An 11,262-nucleotide genomic window follows, 5' to 3' on the forward strand; every position below is an offset into this window, starting at 1 on the left:
AAGCTGAGTGAGTCCTCATTGTTTGTCAAGCGCAGAGTTTATTCCAAGAACCCTAGTGATCAGACATATACAGGACGTGAAATGTATTCCCACAGTATTTTATAAATAGATGGTGACCAAGTGCAAAAGAGAATTACAAAATGTGCGCCTCCCGAAGGAGAAACGAAACCGAAAGAAGCGCTGAGTCGCTGACTGTTATCATTTGCTGTTTTATTTCACAATTAGAGTATTCTCATTATTTGACTTTTTGCTCAAATTGAGGAAGGTTCCTGCGGGAGGTAGTAGGAACTCCCGATGCTGGGGATAATACGGTGTCGAGCTGGATGAACACAGCAGGTCAAGCAGCATCAGAGAAGCAGGAAGGCTGACGTTTCGAGCCTAGACCCTTCTTCAGAAATGGGGAGGGAAGGGGGTTCCGAAATAAATAGGGAGAGATGGGGAGGTGGATAGAGGAGAAGATAGGTGGAGAGGTTACAGACCTGTCAAAGAGGCGGGGATGGAGCCAGTAAAGGTGTGTGGGTGGGGAGGTAGGGAGGAGATAGGTCAGGGGGGATTTTGAAGCTTGTGAAGTCCAAAGGTTGCAGGAACAGCAACTCATATTCCACTGGGGAACCCTGTAGCCCAATGGTATCAATGTGGATTTCACAAGCTTCAAAATCTCCCCTGCCCCAAGTGCATCCCAAAACCAGCCCAGCTTGCTGTGGTCTCCCTAACCTGTTCCTCCCACCTATCCCCTCCTCCCACCTCAGGCCCCACCCACATCTCCTATACTGGCCTCGTCCAGCCCCCTTGACCTGTCTGTCCTCCCTGGACTGACCTATCCCCTCCCTAGCTCCCCACCGACAGTCACCTTTACTGGCTCCGCCCCCTGTCTCTTTGACCTGTCTGTCTCCTCTCACCCATCTTCTCCTTTATCCATCTTCTATCTGCCTCCCCCGTCTCCCGATTTATTTCACAACCCCCTTCCGCTCCCCCATTTCTGAAGAAGGGTCTAGGCCCGAAACGTCAGCTTTTCTGCTCCTCTGATGCTGCTTGGCCTGCCGTGTTCAGCCAGCTCTATACCTTGTTATCTCAAATTCTCCAGCATCGGCAGATCCTATTATCTCAAGAATGAGAGGTCATTGCTTTAGATTAAGCAGTGGCAGATTTAGAACAAAGATGAGGAGGAATTACTTCAGTCAAAATTTCCTGAATCTGTGAAATTCATTACGTAAGAGCATACATAGGGACATGCATAGGAATTAGGCGTGGAAGTAGGCATTTCAGATCTTCACGTCCATTCTGCCGTTTAACATGACCTAATCCTGTTCTCAATTCCACTTTTATGTTTGTTCCCCATAGCCCTTTATTTGGTTTTTCATCTGAAACATATTGATTTATTTCTTGAATCTGTTGGTTGATTCTGCCTCCACTGCAGTCTGGTGCAGTGAGTTCCACAGATTCATAACCTTCTGAGGGAAATAGTTTCTCCTCATCCTAGCTTTACTTCAGCGTGCAGTGAACGTTAGGACGCTGAATAAATGGACGGAGCAGACAGACTGATTTTTAATTAGTAAGGGGTTAAAGGGTTACGCAAGTAGGCAGGAAGGTTAAGGCCGAGATGAAGTCAGCCATGATCATATTAAATGGCTGAGCAGGCTCAAAGAGATGAATCACATATTGCAGCTTCTGGCTCTTATGCTTTGTGACGGTATTAGGTAATTGTGTCCACTGTGAACTAGCACTGCATATCTTGTGTCTGGAAAAGCTTTACAGTCTGTATAAGAAAAAGAAGAGTTATTCAGAAATAAATCTGGAGAAGGTTCTTCATCATCTGTACGAATTATGGTGTTCCTATCTGAAACAAAAGTAAAATGTAATGACATATTACTATTGCTGCTGATCACAATTTCATGATGTGTTAGTGTGTAAAGCCTATCATATCATGGACAAGTCCCACATTGTCAAAGACAACCAAAGATCCATGCTAGTTTTGGCTTAACACTCTGTCTAACTCAAAAAAAATAAAGCTAAGGGAAAGAATAAACACTTCACAAGCTTCCTGATATCTTAGCAAAGGCAATGGGGCAAAGAGCAAAGAGAGAAGAAGACTGCTGTTAGCAAACAGATAGACAATGACTTTGAGCCATGGAGCACAGTTTCATGTATCCCATTATCCAATCTGTGGTCAGTATACTGCTCTGAGCAAAGTGACCCCATCATCCATGACGATTAGTGTTGCTATTAGTATTTTTATTAGCATTGCCCAACCCAGTATTCCCATTTGGTACCAGTCAACCATTCTCACCTGTTAGGTGTTGTGCATCTTTGTCTACCTATTTAGGTTGCATATCATATCTAAATTATTGATTCTTAAGAAACTTAAATTCAACTGCCTTAAAATTGCTTATGAATTCTTAACCACTTATTTTGGATAATCCATGACTTACAAACCCTAAATCTTGCAAAACTCAATACATTTGAAGGAGAAGCAAATTTAGAATCATCTTTTTTCAGTTTCCAAGGTCATGTTATTGATGTGCGTCTCCTCTACCTAACAGATTTTTATATAACACGACTTTTATAATAGTTTGTTGTTACCTTTAGTATCAATAATGATCTCAGAAATAAACTCACCTGTGAATATGACTCGAGCGTGCTTGGACTTTGCCATCCATCTGTGCCATACGGAGCCCATATATTGATTTTTGGAGTCATGCTTTTGTATCAGGTCATGTTCCACTGCTACTTGACATGATTTGTGGAATTAACTTCAATCACATTTACCAGTACATCTTTCTGGATCCTAGCAACAGGATTTTATTAATCAAATGTTTGAAAACATTGTCTACACTTCTGCACAAAAATAAATGACTTTGAATCTGTGATTTCCAGTTACTGACTCACTCACTAAATAGAGTAGGTCAAAAAAGAAACTGTTCTATCATAACCTCTGATCATCTTGAAAATCCTGATTAAACTTCTTGTAACTTTTCAACATCTCCCCAAAACTGAAATTATGCATTCCTGACAGCATCTGCATTTTCTAAAGGCTTCATTTGATGACACCAAAGAGCATGCGCAGTTTACTCCAGGAAGATGTTTATACATGAGCTAGTGCATGAAATTTATTCAGAAATGTCTTTGTCACTGGGCTGGCTGTCAATATGAAAAAGGCTGGATCCACAGATGGTGTCTGTGACTGTGATAATGGGAACTGCAGATGCTGGAGAATCCAAGATAACAAAGTGTGGAGCTGGATGAACACAGCAGGCCAAGCAGCATCTCAGGAGCACAAAAGCTGATGTTTCGGGCCTAGACACTTCATCACCTCTCTGACGAAGGGTCTAGGCCCGAAACGTCAGCTTTTGTGCTCCTGAGATGCTGCTTGGCCTGCTGTGTTCATCCAGCTCCACACTTTGTTATCTTGGTGTCTGTGACTCTCTGCTTTAACTTCTGCATTTTGGCTGGCTTCTTACCTTTCAATATCTATACCATTTCAATAATTTTCAGACTTTGGCAATATTTTTGAATATTTTTTGAATATATATTTTTAACTATTTTCATCTTTAAAGATCAGGTGGGGTGAAAAGATCAGGCATAGTAGGACAAAAGAAAAGTGGTGGGGAAAGAGATCAGATGGGGCACATTTTCCTCAACTCGCAGACCCAAAACTCCCAGCAGACCTATCCATTCTCTCTCACCCTCCTCCTCCCATTCACGTCCTTTCTCTCCACACTCTCACCCCCATCTATTCCTGCCAACCGCCAATTCATGCTCTTCTGCTGCCCCATAACCCTGTCAGTTCTCTGCCCACTCGATTCTCATTTCAAGCCCATATCATTTCTGCGCACATGCACAATGTGAACTTGTATGAATGATGCAAAAATGTTAACATACAGGAACTGTGCATATGCACATTGCCATATGAATGGATATGTACAGTCACTCAAAGTTCCAGTGTCACCAAACATTACCACTAATTAAAGCATACTGCCTTTCCAGACTGTACCTCCCCAAAGCTCTTCGCACTTCGTCATACTAAACTTTATCTGTCATGTTCCTGCCTATTTTACCATGATGTCTACATCATTCTGAAACTGAAAACCACCCTAATTCATAGGCAATGTTTAATACCATCTTCAAACTTTATAATGCTACCCCGCACCTAGAATATAGGCTGGTGAGAAACACAGACAGCAGTGGGCAGTGACACAGTTGGTAGCACTAATATCTGAATCAAAATCTGGTGGATTTTTGCTCCAATTCAGAGATTTTAAAACTCCAGTGTAGGACAGGTTATTCAATGAACCTTAAAAATTGTCATAAGCCTTCATTCATTTCGTTTGATATCCTTAATGCATTAACTTTGAATGTTCTATCCTTTCTCTTCAAAGATGTATGTTTAGTTGGTAGCTAATTGATCTTTTCATTGAATAAGCTCCTTGTATATATATTATTAAATTGATACAAGGTCCAGATGGGACAAGCTGTTTGTAAATATTATCACGTTGATGTTCTGTTATCTCAACGAATATTGTTATGATCCAAAATTAGGCAGCTCACGTCATGTTATGATGTGGTTATGGTCCGATAGCCTTTTAAGTATATGAAAGATGAGATCTTGAGGACTTATTAAGAGAATAATGTCAAAAGATTCCAGATTTTAGACAAACAATAACACTTTGCTGTACAAGATATAACACTAATACAGAGTACAATACATGTGCAACTTAGTAGCTAGAATTAACAGTGGTAAACACGGGTAATATACTGTGACAGAACACACCACAGTGAGCATGGAATGTATCCAGCTCAGATCCCATGGATTTCTCAGCAACTCCACATTGGTGGGTCTTCAAATCTCTTCCAATTCAGCCTTAAAAATCCTTTCCAAGAGCCGAATCCGGTTCAAAGTCTGCTCATGTTCTATTCACTCACTTCTTGTGTGCTTTTCAACCCCTACTCTCAGCTTTACAGCCCTACTTGCAGCACTCTGGGTCCTATGAGCCACCAAAACTTCCAGGATTTTTTCTTCAGCCCCTACTATAATGCCTCAGCTGCTTAACAAATCATACAACTTGGGCTGAGTTCCAACACCGCAAAGATAGCGAACTGTTGTTGATATCTTCTCACCATTTCCTCTACAGAACAACTATGAAAATCAGTTGTCTTCCGCACACAGTAGAGCTAAATATCAGCGCTTCTGACATGGAATCTACTCTGGCTCTTGCATATATATATTGACCTTCAGTAACTGTAGTGCTTTGAAGTGCTGTTCAGCTACCTCAAACTGTTCTGAATGATCAACTGAAAGCCTTGCAACATGCTTATCCCCAAGTGCCACATTGAATGCTGCTATGGAGCAACTTTTAGAACTTTGTGCACTCTGGGTATTAAATTTCATAGAATTCTGGCTTAATACATAAAAAAGGGTATTACTCATGAATTTCATCACAATGTCTTATTTTCTTGAAATTTTCCAATGATGTTTATAAATGAGTATATGTGCAATATTACAATTTCTTTTCATTTGATTCCAAGTGCGCCACTGGCAAATGCACCCTTTTCCTCAGCCGGAGGTTTTCAATTCACCTGAACACAGTGTGGAGAAGAATCTGATAGGGAGAATGACCAATCTTTGACAGAGCTATTGATCATAAATGGGATAAGCAACTAATGTGTGATTCTCACAACTTTGCCTATCTCTCCATGAACTGCCACATATTCCAGAACAACTAAATGCAGGCACAGGACAACCTTCACCAGTTAATACCAGTGGTATCAGTGGTGATCACTTTACATTGACAAAGAGCTGAAGCTCAGAACAATTCTGTTTCTGTACACTCACCAGCTCAGAAAAACAGGCAGTTCAACAAATTCACTGTAGCCAATTTTCAACTTCCATTTGGCCTGTGTTTGAAGATCAACTAGCAGCTGAAAACCAGGAGCATGATATGTTAGATACCAGTCCCATATTCTACATGCAAATCTTGCCGAACTCAATTTGCAGGCTCCTTGAATGTTTGTTGGTCTCTGTTTACAATTTTCAGGAGCAGATAGGTGATCTCCAACCCATGCATACTCAGGCCATTTATTCCATGCAGTGATAAGTCTAACTAACTATTCTGAAAGTGATAATGAAAGCACAGGCCTAGGATTTTTTTGGGGGGCAGTGCTTTTATTCGAAACAAAAGCTCCCATTACATTTTTACAGTACTGTCATTTTACTCTGCTGACTTTCCATATTGTCAATCTCTTCTATTTTCTAATTTTCCTCCATGGTTGCCTTTGAAGATCAAATGTTTTTGTTTCTTTAACATCTGTCTATATAGATGGCCAATTCCCTGCTTTTCAATGCAAATTACTGGCTTTTATTAACAATGCTTCTCCACCCACATTACCGCCCCCACCCACCTCCGGAAAGGACATCAGGAATTTGGATTCATCAATAGTTCAGAATTATTGTTCAAATCACTACCTATGCACAGGGTAAAATTTCCATTCTGAGGAAGGGTCACCGGACCCGAGACGTTAACTCTTGTTTTCTCCTTCACAGATGCTCCCAGACCGACTGCGCTTTTCCAGCAACTTTGTTTTTGCGCTTGAAGGACTTATTCAAAATCAATCAGCAGAAGAAATAACGACTGCGCCTTAAGCCACAGTAATAGCTAATCCGTTTTAACAGGAAACCATTCGAAACCTCAGAATTGAAACTCCGTATTGGATTTATCTCAAGGTTTGTGTTAAATTAACCTGAGCGAGTTCTCATTTGTACATCAAGCATATGATTTATGCCAGGAGCGCTAGTGATCAGATACATACAGGATGTGAACTGTCTTCCTACCTTTAAATAGATTGTGACCAAGTGCAAAAGTGAGTTACAAGCCCCAGAAAGAGAAACAGAACTGAAACAAACGCTGAGTCGTTGACTGTTACCACATGCTGTTTTATTTCAAAATTACAACATTCTCAGTATTCCGGATTTTGCTCAAATTAGAATACTCACACATTTTCATTGAAAGGAGAAAAGTTCTCGCGTGAGTTCAGTAGCCGGAAATCTTCACTCATTTATAATTAACTCCTTTCATCTAATGCTAATATAGTCAATACAGCATGGAGCTGGAGGAACTCAGCAGGTCAGGCAGCATCAGAGGAAAATGAGGGTCAAAGCTTCGGGCCGGGCCCATGATCAGGCCTGGGGTGGGGGAAGAGAGCTCGGAAATAAATAAGGAGTGGGATGCGGCTGGGGAAGGTAGATGGGATATGGATAAGTAGGGAGGGAGTGGTGGGGATTGGTCACTGGGATGGTTGGGAGAGAAGATGGGCAGGTTGTGTCAGGTCAACGAGGATAAGAGGGAGAGTTGGGCGTCAGAAAAGGCCAGTTGGGGGGCGGGGCAGATTTTGAAAGTGGAGAATTCTATGTTCAGGCCATTGGGCTGTAGACTGTGGAGGGGGAATATGAGGTGTTGCTCCATAAGTGTGAGTGTGGTGTAATTATGCCACTGAAGGAGGCCCAGAATGGACATGTCCCTAAGGAGTGTTGGGGGAGATAAAGTGCTTCAGGACCAGAAGGTGTTGATGATTGTAGCATACGGAACAAAGGTGCTCTGCAAATCGGTCACTGAGTCTACGTTTGGTCTCGCCGACCACATCAGGAGCGTTGGATACAGTAGACCAGGTTGGAGGATGTACGGGTGAATCCCTGTCAGATATGGAAAGTTTGTCTTGGGCCTTGAATGGAGGTGAGAGGGGAAGTGTAACACCTCCTGCTCTCAGGGTCAATTTTCCAGATTTGCCCATCACATTAGCACTTGTTTCTGGCACAAATTGTCAATTGAAATGAAATTTATTCAAAGGAGCACAGTTGAAGATTTCATGGATATACCGCAAAACCATGTGACTTTGAAGCAGAAGTTGGCCATTCAGCCTTTTGAGGGCATGTGACATTATTTAATGGAATGATGGATGATCTGATAACCCTCAAACCCTCAAAAAAGTTAGCGAGTTTTGAGAAGATTTATAGCTCAGGTTAAGGTTCTGGATGTGAGTTTGCTCGCTGAGCTGGAAGGTTAGTTTTCAGACGTTTTGTCACCATTCTAGGTAACATCATCAGTGAGCCTCCGACGAAGCGCTGGTGTTATGTCCTGCTTTCTATTTATCTGAAAGTAGAAAGCGGGACATAACACCAGCGCTTCGTCGGAGGCTCACTGATGATGCTACCTAGGATGGTGATGAAATGTCTGAAAACTAACCTTCCAGCTCAGCGAGCAAACTCACATCCTCAAAAAAGTTGTCAATCTCAGCCTTGAATATATTGTACTACCCAACATGAACAGTTGTGTGGTAAAAAAAATTCCACAGGTTCAAGACCATTTAAGAGGAGAAACTACTCCTCATATTTGTCTTAAATGTGTGCCTCCTTATTTTGAGATTATGCCTTCTTATCCAACATCTTCCACAAGGGGAAACACATTTCCACATCTACTGTGATCAGAGATAATGGGAACTGCAGATGCTGGAGAATCCAAGATAACAAAGTGTGGAGCTGGATGAACACAGCAGGCCAAGCAGCATCTTAGGAGCACAAAAACTGATGATTCGGGCCTAGACCCTTCATCAGAAAAGCGGGATGGGGAGAGGATTCTGAAATAAATAGGGAGAGAGGGGGAGGCAGACTGAAGATGGATTGAGGAGAAGATAGGTGGAGAGGAGACTATGGGTGGGGAGGTAGGGAGGGGATAGGTCAGTGAGGGGAGGATGGACAGGTCAAGGAGCGGGATGAGGTTAGTAGGTAGGAAATGGAGGTGCAGCATGAGGTGGGAGGAGGGGATAGTTGAGAGCAAGAACAGGTTAGGCAGGCAGGGATGAGCTGGGCTGGTTTTGGGATGCAGCAACCACTTTGATTATCAGTTAGTCTGCCATTACACACTACCTATTATTAGTCACTAACAGTCCCCATTAACGTCTATTCAATGATCTAACCAGATCATTAACAACTCCTTTGTCTATCGAACTGCTCTTGACTCTGTTTGCACTCTATAACCACCCTCTCCCCATGTATTCGGTGTCAGGGTGACCCCCCCCGGTTACCCAGTACCCCCCTGACTCTCTCCCCATGTACCCAGTGTTAGGGTGATGCCCCCCCATCTCCCTGTGTACCCAGTGCCCGCCTGCGCCTGTCGCCATGTACCCGGTGTCAGGGTGATCCCCCATGTACCCGGTGTCAGGGTGACCCCCCCATCTCCCTGTGTACCCCCCATCTCCCTGTGTACCCAGTACCCCCCTGCCCCCCTCCCCATGTACCCAGTTTACTCCTTACCCCCTCTCTATCTTCTGCATATAAACCAACATTTTCCTAGCCACTATCAGTTCTGAGGAAGGGTCACCAGACCCAACAGGTTAACTCTGATTTTTCTTCACAAATGCTGAGAAACCTGCTGAGCTTTTCCAGCAACTTTTGTTTTTGTTTTGTCACATTTCTGTAGGTCTGGAGTCACATGTAGACCAGACCAGGTAATGATGGCAGTTTTCTTCCCTAAGAACTAGATGGGGTTTTCTCCAAAAATGTCTGAATGAATACTGGTTGGTAGCTTACTGGACAATGGAATGATTAGATCAGAATTAAGCATGTGCCTATCCTTCCCTTCTATCAACAGATGCTTTCAGGAGGAGTGAATAGCAGTGTAGCAAATAGGAGTGAGAATATTAGCTAACCTTCTCTCCTTGAGGAATACAGAGTCCAATTTCTAGCTGATTGAAACTAAGTAGGACGAGACATACTATGGCATACATTATAAGAACTCATGCCACTAATGAGACTGTCTTCACTTAATTAGAGAAATGTGTCTTTTGAGTGTAATTCATAGTCCCTCTCCATTTAATGCTTTATCAACAATGACAAATGTTCAGTTGGCTATAGCTTTACTTGATAACATTATTGAATTTATTAGCAGATAACATGTCTAAGCATATCGGAAGCAGTTCAAAGAAGTTTACTACATGAATATCTGAAATGTGTGGGCTCCTTATAGGGAAGAATTGGACAGGCGAGATTTTGATTACTGGAGTTTAGAAGAGGAAAGCGTGACTTGATTGAGACATACAAGATCCTTGACAGATAGAATATGGGAATTGATCTTTCCACTTGTGGGAAAATCTAGAGAAAAGGATCATTGGTTAGAGATAATGGATCATTACCATAAGATAAAGCATTTTTTTCCCAGAGAATTGTGAACCTTTGGAATTCTCTTCCTGAAAAGGCACTGAAAAGTCTTTGAATATTTTGTAAGTAGAATTGAATAGATAAACAATAAAGTGATAAGTTTTCAGGGGGTATTTGGGTATGTGGAGTTGAGGTTACAATCAGATCAGCAATGATCTTATTGAATGGCATAGAAGGCAAATGAGCAATTCCTTCTCCTATGTATATAGCTCAAGTGTTTGTATGTACCAAGAACATTATATAGTTTAAGCGCAGTCAATTTCACAAAAAAAATTTAGTGGCTAGTTAGGTACAGGTTGAGAAGTAAATAAGGAGTGCAGTAGAATGATGGGACTTGCAAGTGATAAGCAGGGAGGAGTAGAGACAGGGTTTAGTTCACATTGCAAGAAAGTTTAAGAGAGTCAATGGCCTGGCGGTAGTATCGCTGGACTGTTAATCCAGAGACCCAGATAATGTTCTGGGGACCCAGGTTTGAATGCTGCCGTGGCTGATGGCAGAATTTGGAATTTGAATTCAACTTTAAAAATCTGGAATTAACAGTTTAATGATGATGTTGTAGATTGACAGGAAAACCTATCTGGTACACTAATATCCTTTAGGGAAGGAAACTGCCATCCTGGTCTGTCCTTGCAATGTAGTTGATGCCCCTCCAGGGCACTTAGGGATGGGCAACAAATTCTGGCCCAGCCTGTAATGCCCACATTTCATAAATGGATTAACAGAAAATTTGCTAATGAGTCTCAATATAGCTCTTAATTGTAGGGATCATGAAGTTTAATTTTGATATCAGTGGGGATTGGGTTCTAACTGGGTCATCAACTCTGTTTATATTCCGAGAACTGTCATATGATATTGCTGATACAGTGTTTAACCACATGATACTTGACCATGTGACAGTTGCTTCTTCTTTCCAGATTTTGATCAATTATATCTTAGTATCGGCCTGTTGTTTAATGTATTTTGATCTTGGAGTCAGGCAGCTTTGATACTTCTGTCTAATGACTGGCCGTCATCTCCTTGAAGCTGGCTTTCTGCAGTAGAGTGTAAAAGTTAGTGAA

The sequence above is a fragment of the Stegostoma tigrinum genome, chromosome 12 (assembly GCF_030684315.1).
Source record: "Stegostoma tigrinum isolate sSteTig4 chromosome 12, sSteTig4.hap1, whole genome shotgun sequence".
NCBI lineage: Eukaryota > Metazoa > Chordata > Chondrichthyes > Orectolobiformes > Stegostomatidae > Stegostoma > Stegostoma tigrinum.